General features: G+C 45.9%; 1 protein-coding gene across 1 annotated transcript in view; it reads left to right on the top strand.

Annotated features, from left to right (window-relative positions):
• Window positions 1–2,398: 2,398 nt before the first annotated feature.
• daam1a (dishevelled associated activator of morphogenesis 1a) overlaps window positions 2,399–18,638 on the top strand; it is a 69,359-nt gene continuing 53,119 nt past the window's right edge. The window contains exon 1 of the mRNA XM_066675960.1: window positions 2,399–2,488. The gene's annotated coding sequence lies outside the window, so the exon portion shown is untranslated. The remainder of the gene's footprint in view (window positions 2,489–18,638) is intronic.

The raw sequence follows: 18,638 nt of genomic DNA, 5'->3' as shown, positions 1-18,638 counted from the left end.
AAAGTCCAAACCAAAGCACCGAGTCAAGAAGAATAGCACATCACACAGCAACCTTTAGGTCACCACCTCTGGGTTGAACAAGGACAGGAAGTGTGTGTATCCTGAATCCCGACTGAGTATTTCGGTTAGTGAATAGTCCACTATACAGTTCATATTTGAAAACTAAGTCAGGTTAAGGTCTTATAAGGAGTGTGTGGCAGTGGGGGTGCGGTTGAGAACAGCCTGTAAGGTGTAGAACCTGTCCTGGAGAACCTGCGGGTTTCTCACAGCTTGCTAATATGATTCATTTCACCTCAGTTGACATTCCGACACCCAGGGGCACAGCCCGAGTTTGTGTGCCCAAAAACGGCATCACACTGGGCCCCAACCTCCTTATAGCGCCCCCTGGACCTCCAGAGATAGGGACGGGAAAACACAGAACCAACACCACAAAGTAAAAATTGAGGGAGAAAAACAGAGGTCTTTGCCTCCTGTGGGAGGGTTTTACAGAGTGTTGTGGCACAAAAGAGGCCAGCCAATCAGAACAGATATTATTTACATACAGTACGTCAGGCAATTTGTCATTGATGTGACGCATAATAGCACCCACTTGTGGAGCAGCCTCTAAACATGAGTGAGTATGTGAGGGAAAGGTGCCCCTTGTGGTGCAGTTCCATTGTGAGTGAGCGAGTGAGTGAATGAATGAGTGATCATGTCATGTATGTAAGTGAAGGATTATGTATGTGTTTTTGTGAGTGTGTAAATGTGTGTATGTAAATATGAGTGAATGAGTGAGAGTGAATGAGTGAGTGAGCGAGTGAGTGAATGGATGAGTGTGAGAGTGAATGAGTGGGTGTGAGAGTGAGTGAGTGAGTAAGCGAGTGAGTGAATGGATGAGTGTGAGAGTGAATGAGTGGGTGTGAGAGTGAATGAGTGAGTGAGCGAGTGAGTGTGAGAGTGAATGAGTGAGTGAGTGAGCGAGTGAGTGAATGGATGAGTGTGAGAGTGAATGAGTGAGTGTGAGAGTGAATGAGTGAGTGAGTAAGCGAGTGAGTGTGAGAGTGAATGAGTGAGTGTGTGAGAGTTACATAGCAGCTCCCTGAGGTGTTGAGCATTAAAAGCACGGCAGAGTTAGGTGTTTGTAATGAAATGGCTGGTCAGTTTGTTTAAATGCTATGTTTAAAGAGTGTAGTGTAGTCTCCACACGAAACCAGAGGCTTAGACTCAGACGTTTTTTTGAAGCTGAAAGATATTTGTTCTAAACGCTGATCGTGGGGGAGGGCAGCCAATGGGATTGATTCTGACAAAAACAGGCCACAGACAGAATTACAGCAGATTAAGAGAATAGTGTGTGTGTGTGTGTGTGTGTGTAGCAGCTGGTTATGTAGACTGAACAGACAATAAATTATCAGAATAGGCCCAAGCCCAGTGCCTAACGAGCCACCCCTCAGTGAAAAGTGTTTAGCCTTTAGTGTTAGGGTTTCTGGGTGGGGGGGGGGGGGGTGCTAGTCTTGATAGTGTGTGTGGTATTGTTAGTGTGTGTTGTTTGGTATTGTCGGTGCGTATATGTGCATGTGTGTGTGTGCTCAGGGTGGCGGTGGTCCGGAGCCTACCCAGAATCACTGGGCGCAAGGCAGGAACACACCCTGGAGGGGGCGCCAGTCCTTCACAGGGCATCACACCCACACACACATTCACTCACACACTCACACCTACGGACACTTTTGAGTCGCCAATCCACCTACCAACGTGTGTTTTTGGAGCGTGGAAGGAAACCCACACAGACACAGGGAGAACACACCACACTCCTCAAAGACAGTCACCCGGAGGAAACCCACACAGACACAGGGAGAACACACCACACTCCTCACAGACAGTCACCCGGAGGAAACCCACTCAGACACAGGGAGAACACACCACACTCCTCACAGACAGTCACCCAGAGGAAACCCACTCAGACACAGAGAGAACACACCACACTCCTCACAGACAGTCACCCGGAGGAAACCCACTCAGACACAGGGAGAACACACCACACTCCTCACAGACAGTCACCCGGAGGAAACCCACGCAGACACAGAGAGAACACACCACACTCCTCACAGACAGTCACCCGGAGCAGGAACCTCCAGGACCCTGGAACTGTGTGACTGTGACACTACCTGCTGCGCTACCGTGCCACCTCTAAGAAAGATGGTAAAAAGAAATAAAAAACCATCCGTGACATATTTATAACTTAATTAAAAACTAAAATGTACGGGAAGCACCGCTCAGTTTGAAATAATCCTAACTGAAGTCGTAAAAACTATTTTCAAGTTTAAATGTATGGCTTTTCTTTGAGAAACTACACTTCCCATGGACCCTAGCGCGGATGAATTATATAGACATGCGCAATGCGGAGTCGCGTGAAAAGGGTGACGTCACCTACATCCAGCGAAGGCTCATTGTTTTAAAGGGGAAAGTCCGTAGCGAGAGTTCAGCAGCGCAATGGGGGTCCGTCAGACTCAAGGTAAGACCCTCAAACAAACAAACACACACACACACACACACACCGCGCGCGCCTGAGTGGCAGCTTTACAAACTTTAAACTAAAACTTATCTGAGATTTGTAAACATTGGATTTAAATGTTGGGCCATTGTCACTGAAACACGTTGTTCGTGTCGGTTAATTAAGTAATACATTTAGACACAGTTCAGGAGTGTGTGTGTGTGTGTGTGTGTGTGTGTTTAAGAGTTTTAGTTTCCTTGTTTCGCTGGAAAGCTCTGTCCACACTGAGTTATGGTCAGTTTCAGTGAAAGGTTCACACTCCGGAGCGGGCTGAAGGCTGAGGGCTGGGGAGGAACAGGTGCTGGCTTTGTTTTTACTGTCTGTGTCTGTGCAGGTCACTGCTGTTTCACTCATTAGTGACAAGTGCTGAAGTTCCTCTGATGTTCTCATGGAGGTCCACTTTAGAGTGTCTGAAAAGTTCTATAAATAGTTTTGTAACTCACTCACTCACTCATTAACTAGGTAACATACTCACTCATTAATTAAGTAACATACTCACTCACTCACTCATTAATTAAGTAACATACTCACTCACTCACTCATTAATTAAGTAACTCACTCACTCACTCACTCATTAATTAAGTAACATACTCACTCACTCACTCATTAACTAAGTAACATACTCACTCACTCATTAACTAGGTAACATACTCACTCACTCACTCACTCATTAACTAGGTAACATACTCACTCACTCACTCACTCATTAACTAAGTAACATACTCACTCACTCATTAACTAGGTAACATACTCACTCACTCATTAATTAAGTAACATACTCACTCACTCACTCATTAATTAAGTAACTCACTCACTCACTCACTCATTAATTAAGTAACTCACTCACTCACTCACTCATTAATTAAGTAACATACTCACTCACTCACTCATTAACTAAGTAACATACTCACTCACTCATTAACTAGGTAACATACTCACTCACTCATTAACTAGGTAACATACTCACTCACTCACTCACTCATTAACTAGGTAACATACTCACTCACTCACTCACTCACTCATTAACTAGGTAACATACTCACTCACTCACTCACTCATTAACTAGGTAACATACTCACTCACACATTTAAGTCCATCTCCACCAGGGTGTGCTATTGTGTGCTTTTCATGAATGACACTGTGGGTTCTTAGTTGAACAATAAAAAAGAGTAAATGAGTTTCTCTTTATTTTCAAAATAACTTCTCGATGTTAATGTTGTAAATGAGGAAGAGGAGAAATTAAAATCTTGATAAAACACTAAACAAATTTACCATTCACAACAGCAGCAAACATTAAAATAAATAAATAAAATAATCTAAAATTGTAGATAAATACCACCACCATTATTTAAAAACAAGATCTGTGCAGTGAGTCATTAATAACAGAAGAACTGAACTCTGTAAACGCATGTAAACACAGTACAGTGTTCTAGCATTAGGTCTAGCCTAGGATTTAAGACAAATTCATTCATTCATTCATTGTCTGTAACCCTTATCCAGTTCAGGGCGGCGGTGGGTCTAGAGTCTACCCAGAATCATTGTGTGCAAGTCAGGAACACACCCTGCAGGGGGCGCCAGTCCTTCACAGAGCTATCTATTAACATGCTTTACACATTTTTAATTTAAAAGTGTCGTTATTAAGATGATGATGATGATGATGATTATAGATTTTTTGTTGCCGGGCGCACAGTGTGTGATCTGCGTGGGCGGAGTGACGACACTGGGCTAACGTTCAGCAGTGTGGAGACAGCGCCCTCCTGCTTCTTGTCTGTTGTGGCTCGTGTCATAACAAGAATAATATAGAAACAACAATGTCAGAGTTTTCTGATGTTTATTTATGTTGTGATTTCTGTAGAAAAGTCTGTGACGGCTCCAGTGAAGTGACCACTCCAGTGTTGAGGTTAATGTCCACTCCGTGTGTGTGTGTGTGTGTGTGTGTGTGTGTGTGTGTGTGTGAGAGAGAAACAGCTGCTTTATTGCCTATGGTCTGGACGGACAGACAGACCTGCTTCACCAGGGCCCTGTTTATCACTGGGTTTGTTTGCGGTGCTGATATCTGAGAGCTGCTGTATGCAAATGAGCACTCAGACAATTTAAATATAACTAGATTTAACAAAGAAACAGTGGCTGTCTGAATGTAGAGTGTGTCGGGCGGAGACGATCCGGTGAAGGTCAGGACAGAGATGGACTTTATCTGGAATGATCTGCTGTGCTGACTTTTTCAGTATTTTGCTTAGAAATGTACACAGCATTTTTTTGTTGTTGGTTTGATGCTTATCTCATTTTCACACACACACACACACACACACACAAACACACACACACACACAGGAACCTCTTATGAGTCAGTGACAGGTCCCAGTGTGTGTTAGTGTTTGAGTGTATGTGTAATGGTGGGGAGTTCAGTTTATTTGAAGTTGAATCAACCCCTCAGATGTTTCGCTGGAAGGTGTGTGTGTGTGTGTGTGTGTGTGTGTGTGAGACCGAGAGAGAGTGATGTTTAATTGTGAGAATGATGACCTCACTCTGATGTTTTAAAGGAGCTCAGTGTGTGGGAATGCTTACACAAAACCGATACAGAAACCTGATTCCTACCCACAGTCCTCTCTGACTCATTACTAACATGGCACCCTTCCTGTTATCTCCAATTTGATGTTTTTCTCACAGTAACGCTCACTTTGTGTTTAGTAACTGATGAACTGTTTTATTTGTATAATGTGTAATTTATGAATAATGAAAACTGCATTTGGTTTACAATGTTCTTAAAGGGTTAATACACACCCCTGGCTTCAGCTGCCTCTGATTGAAACCAGTGCGATGCAGTGAAATGCAGCAGGAAAAAGTGCAAGAATGTGGAAGGAGGAGAGTGTAATCAGGGGGCGGGGCCAAGGGACTTGATTTGCATACTTTGATGTTTCATCATACTTTGGTATGGAAATACATCATACGCTCCTTCACTGATCAGAGCCGTAACATTATGACCACCTCCTTGATTCTCCTATTGTTGAAATAAGGAGGTGGTCATAATGTTATGGCTGTTTGGTGCATATCAGAGTTGAGCCTGAGGAGATGCTGCTGATTTGGCGCTGACCAAAATCTGTTTTTGATTAATCAGACTGTCTGTGAGGAGTGCAGTGTGTTCTCCCTGTGTCTGCGTGGGTTTCCTCCGGGTGACTGTCTGTGAGGAGTGTGGTGTGTTCTCTCTGTGTCTGTGTGGGTTTCCTCCGGGTGACTGTCTGTGAGGAGTGTGGTGTGTTCTCCCTGTGTCTGCGTGGGTTTCCTCCGGGTGACTGTCTGTGAGGAGTGCGGTGTGTTCTCCCTGTGTCTGCGTGGGTTTCCTCCGGGTGACTGTCTGTGAGGAGTGTGGTGTGTTCTCCCTGTGTCTGTGTGGGTTTCCTCCGGGTGACTGTCTGTGAGGAGTGCAGTGTGTTCTCCCTGTGTCTGCGTGGGTTTCCTCCGGGTGACTGTCTGTGAGGAGTGTGGTGTGTTCTCTCTGTGTCTGTGTGGGTTTCCTCCGGGTGACTGTCTGTGAGGAGTGTGGTGTGTTCTCCCTGTGTCTGCGTGGGTTTCCTCCGGGTGACTGTCTGTGAGGAGTGCGGTGTGTTCTCCCTGTGTCTGAGTGGGTTTCCTCCGGGTGACTGTCTGTGAGGAGTGTGGTGTGTTCTCCCTGTGTCTGTGTGGGTTTCCTCCGGGTGACTGTGAGGAGTGTGGTGTGTTCTCCCTGTGTCTGCGTGGGTTTCCTCCGGGTGACTGTCTGTGAGGAGTGTGGTGTGTTCTCCCTGTGTCTGCGTGGGTTTCCTCCGGGTGACTGTCTGTGAGGAGTGTGGTGTGTTCTCCCTGTGTCTGCGTGGGTTTCCTCCGGGTGACTGTCTGTGAGGAGTGTGGTGTGTTCTCCCTGTGTCTGCGTGGGTTTCCTCCGGGTGCTCCGGTTTCCTCTCACGGTCCAAAAACACACATTGGTAGGTGGTTTGGAGACTCAAAAGTGTCCGTAGGTGTGAGTGAATGTGTGAGTGTGTGTCGCCCTGTGAAAGACTGGCGCCCAGTGATTCTGGGTAGGCTCTGGACCCACTGCCGCCCTGAACTGAATAAGGGTTACAGACAGTGAATGAATCATTTTGACAGATTGTAATAGACTGCAGGAAGTGTAGGGGGTGATAATTAATTCTTTGTTTCACTGCAGATATAATGAAGTCAATTGTATGCAGTTTATTGTTCTCAGTTATATGCTTCTGCATATCTGTGTGTGTGTGTGTGTGTGTGATGTCACTAGTGTTCTGCTTTTATTGCAACACACTCACAGAGTGACATTCCTGCACAAAAACAACTCAAACAGCATTGTTCACCTGCATTGTTCTGATTTGTCTCTGTCTGATCTCATGGTCTGACGTACTAATGATCTGTGAGTGTTTCGACTGGGTTCAGGGCTGTTATAAAAGTGACAGTGGCCCTCATTCATCAGATCATCGCCAAATCTGATCTCAGAACAGCGCACGCAAAGCACATCTCTCCGATCTACCCTTCGTCTGGTTCGAGAGTAAATCTGAGTGAAACGCCCTGAAACCATGTGCACTGATATAAACACGTGCTGCGCCTCCTCCATGTCCTGTTTAAACACACATTACACTGCTTTTATTTAATACGACTGACTCCTCTCAAACCTCGCCCTAATAGCCTCTAGTCCACGGCAGTAACACACTGATAACGTCTATTATTTCACACTAATGCACACCTCCAATACATCATTCTACCTTCTTCAACCAATCAGTTCAACTCAGTGCTGTCGATCTCCGCAGCCTTTGGCTCATGGGCTTGTCATCAACAGCTTTTTAATGGTTTCAAATTAATATCTGCATTAATCTGTGCATGTCTCATGTATATTAAATGCACATGTACCGATAGGCAGAGCTGATTCGTCAACTGCATTTAAATCTCCAGATGTTTCCACTTTGTAAGAAAACTTCTTGAGAGAGTTTGAACCCAACGCGAGTCAGATCAAATCCTTCTTTAGCTCTGTTTCTGCGGAGACTACGCACTGGTATTGGTGTGGAGTTCTATCACTCCAGAGAACACCGTTCCACTGTTCCACTGTCCAACGTGGGAGGCTTTGTGTTCTCTAGCTTGTACCTGACATTTGCCGTGGTGCTGTTCGGCTTATGTGGGAACTGTACATGAACAGATTGACTACAGTTGTTTAAAAGTTGTTTAAAAGTAAAGCGAACCTTGGAGGACCTAAAGAAACCAGTGAGTAGAAGCACTTGTGTTTCTAAAGAAGTGTATGTTGTTCTGGGAATATAGTGATTCACAAGATTTGCTGACTTTGTTCACATCTGGACATTCATCACTGACACTCAACATGCGGCACTGTTGTGACGGACTAGCGCCCCGTGCAGGATGTGCTCCTGCCTTGCACCCAGTGACTCCAGGATCCAGACCCAAATCAAGAGAATGGGACAGAACTTTCTAGAACAGTGTGAATGGGACAGAGCCTTCTAGAAGAATGTGAACAACATTGTGAATAGAGCAGAACATTCTAGAAGATCTTAGGTTGGACAGAACATTCTAGAAAAGCGTGAAAGGGGCAGGATCTTTTAGAACAGTGTGAATGGGACAAACATTTCTAGAGTTGTGTAAATGGAAAACAGGGATCTAGAACAATGTGAATGTGACTGAGTGAACAGTGTGGAGCAGTGTCAGTGGGGGAACATCGTGAATGAGTGAACAGTCTGGAGCGGCGTCAGTGGGGGAACAGCGTGAATGAGTGAACAGTCTGGAGCAGTGTCAGTGGGGGAACAGCGTGAATGAGTGAACAGTCTGGAGCGGTGTCAGTGGGGGAACAGCGTGAATGAGCGAACAGTCTGGAGCGGTGTCAGTGGGGGAACAGCGTGAATGAGCGAACAGTCTGGAGCGGTGTCAGTGGAGGAACGGCGTGAATGAGCGAACAGTCTGGAGCGGCGTCAGTGGGGGAACAGCGTGAATGAGTGAACAGTCTGGAGCGGTGTCAGTGGGGGAACAGCGTGAATGAGCGAACAGTCTGGAGCGGTGTCAGTGGGGGAACAGCGTGAATGAGCGAACAGTCTGGAGCGGTGTCAGTGGGGGAACGGCGTGAATGAGCGAACAGTCTGGAGCGGCGTCAGTGGAGGAACGGCGTGAATGAGCGAACAGTCTGGAGCGGCGTCAGTGGAGGAACGGCGTGAATGAGCGAACAGTCTGGAGCGGCGTCAGTGGAGGAACGGCGTGAATGAGCGAACAGTCTGGAGCGGCGTCAGTGGAGGAACGGCGTGAATGAGCGAACAGTCTGGAGCGGCGTCAGTGGAGGAACGGCGTGAATGAGCGAACAGTCTGGAGCGGCGTCAGTGGGGGAACGGCGTGAATGAGCGAACAGTCTGGAGCGGCGTCAGTGGAGGAACGGCGTGAATGAGCGAACAGTCTGGAGCGGCGTCAGTGGAGGAACGGCGTGAATGAGCGAACAGTCTGGAGCGGCGTCAGTGGAGGAACGGCGTGAATGAGCGAACAGTCTGGAGCGGCGTCAGTGGAGGAACGGCGTGAATGAGCGAACAGTCTGGAGCGGCGTCAGTGGAGGAACGGCGTGAATGAGCGAACAGTCTGGAGCGGCGTCAGTGGAGGAACGGCGTGAATGAGCGAACAGTCTGGAGCGGCGTCAGTGGAGGAACGGCGTGAATGAGCGAACAGTCTGGAGCGGCGTCAGTGGAGGAACGGCGTGAATGAGCGAACAGTCTGGAGCGGCGTCAGTGGGGGAACGGCGTGAATGAGCGAACAGTCTGGAGCGGCGTCAGTGGGGGAACGGCGTGAATGAGTGAACAGTCTGGAGCGGCGTCAGTGGGGGAACGGCGTGAATGAGTGAACAGTCTGGAGCGGCGTCAGTGGAGGAACGGCGTGAATGAGGGGAACAGTCTGGAGCGGCGTCAGTGGAGGAACGGCGTGAATGAGCGAACAGTCTGGAGCGGCGTCAGTGGAGGAACGGCGTGAATGAGCGAACAGTCTGGAGCGGCGTCAGTGGAGGAACGGCGTGAATGAGCGAACAGTCTGGAGCGGCGTCAGTGGAGGAACGGCGTGAATGAGCGAACAGTCTGGAGCGGCGTCAGTGGGGGAACGGCGTGAATGAGCGAACAGTCTGGAGCGGCGTCAGTGGAGGAACGGCGTGAATGAGCGAACAGTCTGGAGCGGCGTCAGTGGAGGAACGGCGTGAATGAGCGAACAGTCTGGAGCGGCGTCAGTGGAGGAACGGCGTGAATGAGCGAACAGTCTGGAGCGGCGTCAGTGGAGGAACGGCGTGAATGAGCGAACAGTCTGGAGCGGCGTCAGTGGAGGAACGGCGTGAATGAGCGAACAGTCTGGAGCGGCGTCAGTGGAGGAACGGCGTGAATGAGCGAACAGTCTGGAGCGGCGTCAGTGGGGGAACGGCGTGAATGAGCGAACAGTCTGGAGCGGCGTCAGTGGGGGAACGGCGTGAATGAGCGAACAGTCTGGAGCGGCGTCAGTGGGGGAACGGCGTGAATGAGTGAACAGTCTGGAGCGGCGTCAGTGGGGGAACGGCGTGAATGAGTGAACAGTCTGGAGCGGCGTCAGTGGGGGAACGGCGTGAATGAGTGAACAGTCTGGAGCTCTGTCAATGGAGGAAGAGAATTCGTTGTCAGCGGGGGGTGCTGTGGGGCTCAGTTGCAGCATCACTGTGTCTGAACTCCGATTTGTCCTGAGGAGTTAATGAACAGTGAGAAAAGTCGACAGAACTCACAAATAGAGCACTTTCCTGTTTTTATTTACATTTATTCACGTCATTCTCTGTGAATGACCCGTCCAGCTCCACTGTGACACTTTATCTGAGGCTCTGAGCTCTTTCTGGAGCTTCTTTATCTCAATTCACTCACAGATGCCGTCACGGTTCCTTCTGAAGAGCCTACTGTCCTCTGGTCCCAGCTGGGAATGATGTGTCTGGTTTGGGAACCTATTTTTGTTGATGGGATTGTGCCGAATATTTCCAGATGAGCAAACAATAACCGAACCAGTTCAGTGTTGGTGTGAAAGGGCTAGGTGTGATTTAGGGGACAGTGCAGTGGAGGAAGGATGTTGTTCCTGAGCAGTGATGGAGCTGTGGAGTCAGTGTGAGTTTAGTGATGGATTAAGCAGATGTTGAGGTGGGGGCTTTTGGCCATTGTTTGACTTTGAGTCAAGGTCAGCTCTGCTGTGACACACACACGCACACGCACACACACACACACACACACACGTATCACGAGGTCAGCTAAACCCTGAACTACCCACAGCTCAGTTAAGAGAGTGACTAAAATACTCTACACTAAGAAAACAGTGCTTCAGGAGTGATTTCTCCTGTGGACAGAGCACAGTGAGCAGAAGAGGAGATATTTAACAATGATTTAAGATTTAATAATAAAAAAAGCTTGTTTCTTGTTTTGCACAAAGATAAAAAAAATAAATTCTTCACATTTTTGTCATTCTTTCAACATTTTTTTCCACAGAAAAATGTTAGGTGCAGACTCGAATTCACGTGTTAAGAATGAAGATGTACCTTGTGTAATGTGTAACTGTAATAATTATGAAAATAAATTGGAACAGTGCAGTAAAACAATGGAAACTTGGATCTCTTAAAGCTTAAAGTGACTGATTTTTGGGAAATAATTGTGATTAGCTCATTTATTTATTTATTTATTTAAATCATTAGCATTTTTAAAATTTTAAATGTAATTTTTTAAAATGATTTCTTACTCGTTCACTAATTCATACGCTCACACGTTCACTAATTCATACACTCACACACTCACTAATTCACACACTTACTCCTTCACAAATTCATACGCTCACACGTTCACTAATTCATACACTCACGCATTCACTAATTCATATACTCATGCACTCACTCATTCACTAATTCATATACTCACGCACTCACTCGTTCACTAATTCATACACTCATGCATTCACTAATTCATATACTCACACACTCACTCGTTCACTAATTCATACACTCACTCGTTCACTAATTCATACTCACACACTCACACATTCACTTGTTCACTAATTCGCACATTCACTCGTTCACTAATTCATATACTCACACATTCACTATTGACACATTATTGACACTCTCACTTATGATTAGGAACTGCTCCACATGGGGCGCTATTTCTCACATATTCACTCACACATAGGGTTTACTCCACTAGGGGTGCTATAGTGTGCTTTGGATCATTTTTTGATGCCACTGCTCAAAGATCACTTTCCAGCTCCTTAGGAAACTCCTCAGATATGTTCCGTCTGTTACAGTGGTGTAGAACTCTGATTTCTGTTTTAGACTTGTTCTAATATCAGTTTTCGTTTTTCCATTTCTATTGTTTAGAAAGGTATGAGACTCTGGGTTGTATTTTCCCTTAGACTCTGTGTTCTGGAGAGTTTCCCCAGCAGTAAAAGCTGTGTCCCAGCACTAAACGACGGCTTGTGGCTCCATTAAGTGAATGTGAGTGATGGTGGAACTAAAGCGAAACGTTGAGTCCATTACGAGACCACGGAAGCTCAAAGGACTCTTAAACTCTTAATTGTTTTTTGTAGTTGGGGGGGGGGGCTTGATGCTACTGTGAGTCCATGGTGTGTGTGTGTGTGTGAGTGTGTGGTGTTGCCTAACAGTGGCACGAGGAGTGTTTTATGGCTGTTCCTCTAACCGGAACAGCTTGTTTTTGCTCATTTTGTGTGATTTCTGGTTTGTGCTGTGCTTAGTGAGGTTTGTAATGCAGCGGGCGTGAGCTGTGAATACCAGCTGCGTGCCTCACTCAATCAGTCAATCAATCTGTCGCCTCCAGCGACGAGCAGCTGACTGTTAGATACATGCTCCAAACCAAGCAGAAAATCCCCTCTGAACATTCATCAGTGAGCAACAACTTGTTCAACATTTCTTCTGAAGTACAGTGTAAAAGAAAAAAAAAGTCTGATCCTCATTCACTGCAGTGTTACCCTCTACTCCTTTGGGGGGGGGGACCTGTACACTAGATGTAGCGGACCATTGCTGTGAAGGTTTGATGGCATTTAGCCACATTAACATTAGAGGCGTCATGTACCGATGTTGGATGATCAGTTCTGAACTCATCTCAAAGGCAGTGGATGCTGCTACATCGCTTCAGAGAACAGATCAACTGCTCCACAGCCCTTTGTCGGGAGGCTGTACGCTCCTCTAGCCCATGTTCACCATTAGGGATTGTGACCTTAGGATCATGTGCAGCTGCTCCATGTGAACACTTTAATGCCGCTACATTGTCTCATTAATTATGTGCAGCTTTGTATTACTGTCTCCCTTAAAGGAATTGTTGGATGAACTATGTGTATCAGTCATTATCTGTAACCCTTATCCAGTTCAGGGTCGCGGTGGGTCCAGAGCCTACATGGAATCATTGGGCGCAAGGCAGGAATACACCCTGTAGGGGGCGCCAGTCCTTCACAAGGCAACACACACACTCGCACACTCATACCTACTGACAATTTTGAGTTGCCAATCCACCTACCAGCGTGTGTTTTTGGAGCGTGGGAGGAAACCGGAGCACCCGGAGGAAACCCACACAGACACAGAGAGAACACACCACACTCCACAGACAGTCACCCGGAGGAAACCCACACAGACACAGAGAGAACACACCACACTCCTCACAGACAGTCACCCAGAGGAAACCCACACAGACACAGAGAGAACACACCACACTCCTCACAGACAGTCACCCGGAGGAAACCCACACAGACACAGGGAGAACACACCACACTCCACACAGCATGTGTATCATATATGTTTTAAAGTGCTTTTGTGTAACGCATAATTGTAATTGTGGACATTTTGTCGGACACCGATCCAAGGAGCGTTTGAACCTCTTCAAAAGACCACGGCGTAATTTTACGAGCTGCCGTCGTGAGTCGGATAAAAACAAACGTGATCTCTGCGGGTGCTGTGTAGTGAAAAAGCTCAATTGGACGTTGCCTCCTAGTGCACACTTGATAACAGGGGTCAGGAATAAGCGGCCCGAGTCCCGACCCAGACCTGAATCTGTAGCTGATAAACTATTAAGAGCTGTTTAATTGTGAACAGAGTGTGTGTTTGTGGTGTGACTCTTCTAGTCGTTAAGGTGCAGGTTCAGCGCTCCAGGAAACTCACAGACCAATCACATGTGTTTCTGCATATCACACGTGAGGCTCCTCAGCCAATCAGATCTGTGCGTTATGATGAGCGCTCTGACTCCACTGAGTGACACACACACAGGGCAGGGTCCAGACGCCGCTGTCCTGGGGTCAGTAAAAACAGCCCGAGGGACGAGATCAGAGCTCTTTTGAGACACTTTCGGGACGACGGTGCGGTGCGAGTTACAACCAGAAACTTTAATAATAAGAGAACGATTACGGGTTGAAATTCTCATAACGATGAACATGGATTCTGTTTACGGATAAAGTCCGGCCCTCCAGCTATGAGAGCCAATCAGATCGCTGCTAATGGAAAAGCAGTAAAGTCAACTGCAACTACAAGTCATTAGGGACTTTATTTACAGGTGCATTATTTATATATTAATTTTTTCAAAATCATTGTTTTATTTGTAAATTTGACTTGAAACAAGAAAAGGACATTTATATTTTGTATATTGTATTTATTTATAACATTTATAAATCTTGTTGAATATGGAAATGTAATTGAAAAACTTCCTGTTTTCTTTTTTTTTTTTTTTTTTCCCCCATTTTATACCCAACTCTATTTTGTGTTGTTTAATTTTTCACAGCTCTCTAATGAATTATTACTGAGATCCCCCTCTCCTTCTGTAGAAGAGAATGTAATGAACCTTTAGGGAACACCACTGGACTCTAACACCACTGCTGTACCTTTAAAGACACACTCCACTGTAATGTTCCTCTGCTGTGCCTCTTTTCTGAGAGTGTGTGTAATAGCTGGTGTGTGGTGCGTCGACTGACGGATGCTGCATGTTGATGGTAGTTGAGGCGACTGACTAATGTCTATAAAAGCTCTGTGTAATGTGTTTTGTGAAGAGGAGGCTGTTACTACACAGTTCAGTCTCTGATTCTCTTTATTGACGGTGTGTTGTTGTGGTGCTGGTGCTGCTTTTGTGACCGGGTCGCACCCCTGACTCCGGAGATTAAGCGTTTTGTTTTTTCAGACCAGAATGACCCTGACCCCGACTCACTGACTCAGGACAGTTACTTTCACTTTTACCGCAGTCTGTTTTTGTCCTGAGTAAGTTATTTTACTAAAAGTTAGGAGGTGTTTGTTTGGTTCGTGTGGAGCTCTGGGAGGTGAGTTATGGGCGTCACACCTCAGTCCTGTCCTGACACGCCTCAGACGAGGGACACTGCAGTATTTCTCTGAGTTGTTTCTTAAAACATTGCACAGAATATTTAGCTTCTATGGATTTATAACCTCTTAATGGACCATGAAACGTCTGAAACGGTCCAAACCCCCCACCCCCATCTTTCTTTATGAGCGACATTAACTCTACTCTGGTATTTTCACGTCATCTTTATTTCTGTGGCATCTTTTTGTGATTCATTTAAGGGGTGGGCGATAAGGCCCTAAAATAATATCATGATATTTCAGGGTGTTTTAGCGATAACAATATTCTTGGTGATATGAAAAAACACTGAAAATAATTTTATTAATTTCAAAAACACACTATTGCAACAAAATAAATGTTATATTAAAATGATATAAAATAAATAATGTATGTAATTTCTTATTTAAATTATATTTAATTACATTTTATTTTAGTGCAAATCTAACAATTTCAAACATTCAGAAGAAACAACAAATGTGTAAATATTTGCTTATTTTGTAAACAACTGTAACTTAAGATTCTCACATTGTATAAAAATATTTAGAATACTGATATTTTAAATCCAAACCATCTCCACACGACTGAAGTCACTCTGTCTTTAGGAGCAAATTTCTAGCGTACGTGTCTCTGAGATCTGAGACGGCTCCCATAGTGTCCTGAGCTTTACCGAGTCCAGATGAAAGTGCCCATGTCGGCACAGAGTAAAATTTACCCCATTTAGTTAAACGTTATTTTGAAGTAGTATATCAATTTTTATGTTTTAAGCTTAGCCCCGCCCACTCAGCCTCTAGCCGTTTAGCCCCACCCACACACGCACACACAGAACCAATAAGAACCTTTAACTCATGCAAGTGTTGCTGTCACACAGCTGCAGGGTCTCGGGGTCCTGGGTGGCATCCTCCCCTCGGGTGACTGTCTGTGAGGAGTGTGGTGTGTTCTCTCTGTGACTGCGTGGGTTTCCTCCGGGTGACTGTCTGTGAGGAGTGCGGTGTGTTCTTCCTGTGTCTGCGTGGGTTTCCTACGGGCGACTGCCTGTGAGGAGTGCGGTGTGTTCTCCCTGTGTCTGCGTGGGTTTCCTACGGGTGACTGCCTGTGAGGAGTGCGGTGTGTTCTCCCTGTGTCTGCATGGGTTTCCTACGAGTGACTGTCTGTGAGGAGTGTGGTGTGTTCTCTCTGTATCTGCGTGGGTTTCCTCCGGGTGACTGTCTGTGAGGAGTGTGGTGTGTTCTCTCTGTATCTGCGTGGGTTTCCTCCGGGTGACTGTCTGTGAGGAGTGTGGTGTGTTCTCCCTGTGTCTGCAAGGGTTTCCTCCGGGTGACTCTCTGTGAAGAGTGTGGTGTGTTCTCTCTGTGTCTGCGTGGGTTTCCTCCGAGTGCTTCACTTTCTTCCAACAGTCTAAACACACACACGTTTGTAGGTGTAGTGGCCTTGTGACATTGACCACAGGTGTGTGTAAGTGACTGGGTGAATGTGTGTGCCCAGCCTGGTGATGGACTGGTGTCAGGTTCAGGGTGTTTTCTGTGTTGCAGGTTTACAGTGACTTCTTCAGTAAAGAGCCCTGCTGTTGGACAGTGACTTTGAAGTGGTTACATCTTTATGATTATTATAATGAGCGCTGTCGTCTGGCTGTGTTGGTTACTCTAAATGTTATTTTGTTTTGTTTCAGTGATTAGCTTTAGCCTGTGTTAATTGGTCATGCTGAGATTAAAACGGCACGTAGCACCAAAGGCATGTAGCGGTTTATTAAACCCCCGCAGACTTTTCCTCAGATTCACTGATTACTCGGCTCAGAGTTGTTGTGAAAGGAGCTCAGAGGGAGGATCAGACAGAGCTTTTACATTCTACACTTTGCCTGAATGAAAAGGCTTCTTTATTGTTGTTCATCCATCTTTACACTCGTTAAAATAAAGATCCCTTCGTGGTTCTTAATTGCCCTGGACGTCTGGGTCCAGGTACTCAACCTTTCATTAGTGTCATTATGACCGATCTCTCAGCCCCACTGACCACACAGGAGCACTGTGTAGTTCTACAGTTACAGGCTGTAGGCCAGCTGTTGTTCTGAATACTTTATTTGCCCCCTTTCTCTCTGTTTTTCAATGGTTAGGACCCCTACAGGACCCCAGAGCAGGTATGGTATGATTTCTGTGGTGGTGTGTTAGTGTGTATGCGTGGATCAGACACACTGGTACTGCTGGAGTTTTTAAATAGTTGAAAACGGTTGGAATCCACAGTCAGAATTAATTCAGTTTGATCTGCATGTAAACATAACCTGTTTAAGCTTGGCTTAGCTTCACGCACTTCAGATATGTTCAGACACACACCATCATCGCACAAGCACAGCGACCCCAGCTTGACCCCCGTGAGCGGTGCGAGGGTGAGTGATAACTTGAGGCAAAGTCACAGAGGAGTGCACACTCCCTGGATTTGACTCTCCTCCCGGAGACACTGGGACAGTAATTCTATCTGCTTTTGGACACACAGGCTCTCATCAGCGCTGCCTGGAATTCTGGAAAATGACGTGATGTAAAGTTTAAGTTTTCAGCGTGGACCACTTTCTGTGAGAGCGAAGCAGGAAGCACAGACAGGGACAAATAAGAGAGAGAGGGCACATGGATTCACTTAAATTTAGTCTACAAACCCCATTTCCAGAAAAGCTGGAACATTCATTACAGCCCAGTGTAAAGAGAAATGTGTGCTGTGTTCTCTTAAACATCTCAAATGTATTTTGTAAATATAAACACATTTAGAATCAGATGCCTGCATCACACTCCAAATAAAATCGGGATGGAGGTCCTGGTTCTAGAAGCGGGTTCTTGTTTAGTGGCTGTTCTCTCGTGGTTCAGAGCGAGTCGAGTAGGGACTAAACCGTGGCGTGTAAACCTTGCAGAGCGCTGATCGTCCAGAGAGAGTCGTCACTCTACGCCACGCAACGCAGACGACCAGCACCAACTCTCCATCTGTAAAATCTCCAGCTGCAGCAGAGATCACGTTTGTTTTTATTCGAAAAGTATTAAGACGTGCTTTTAGCGCAATTTAAAAATTTCCAAACTCTTCTTGAAAATGTAATGATCTTCTCTCCAATTAAAATTAGAACACAGCTGTAAAACTGTCCTGTAATTATAGGCTAAAGGGCGTGGTGTGGTGTTTTAAATGGTGCAACATCAGTTGAGATACAATCTGTAAATGAACACTTAGTGGCGTTGTTCACAAATTTAATTAAAACCCTGTGTATAAAGCTCTGAGTGTCTCCTCTCCATGTGCTGCTCTGGAAACCGCTCTAATGTGTTTACGAAGCCCCAGTGTCTGTAAATGGGTAAAAAAAGTGTCTGGGTCCGGTGCTAGTCTTTCTCTCTCTCTCTCACTGCTCACGGCAGAGAAACGCCATCTGGAGGTTTTTAGACAACGGAGAGACTCCAAACGCTGAAAAGCACCAACCGAGATGAGGATGTTGCTCTATTCCTGTTCCATAGGGGGGTAACACTGACTTATTTTTGCTGTTACAGTTACATTACTTAAGGTGGAACTGACTCTAAATTCAGGAGAGCGCTAACTGCATGAAAGTAAACACAGAGCGAAAGTGCTACAAAACTAAACAGCTCGAGTTACACATGAGTTTCTGTGGGAATTCAAACAGTGAATAAACACTTACAGACAATTTACACAAACAGTCATTAATTTTCTTCAAACACCATCCCACATTTAAAGACGCAGAGCTTCTGAACCTAAACAAACAATAGGACAGTGTTTCCCCACAATCATAGACATTT

The sequence above is a fragment of the Hoplias malabaricus genome, chromosome 1 (genome assembly GCF_029633855.1).
Source record: "Hoplias malabaricus isolate fHopMal1 chromosome 1, fHopMal1.hap1, whole genome shotgun sequence".
Taxonomy (NCBI): domain Eukaryota; kingdom Metazoa; phylum Chordata; class Actinopteri; order Characiformes; family Erythrinidae; genus Hoplias; species Hoplias malabaricus.
Note: the sequence above shows the minus strand (reverse complement) of the source record. Positions and strands in the feature narration are given on the sequence as shown.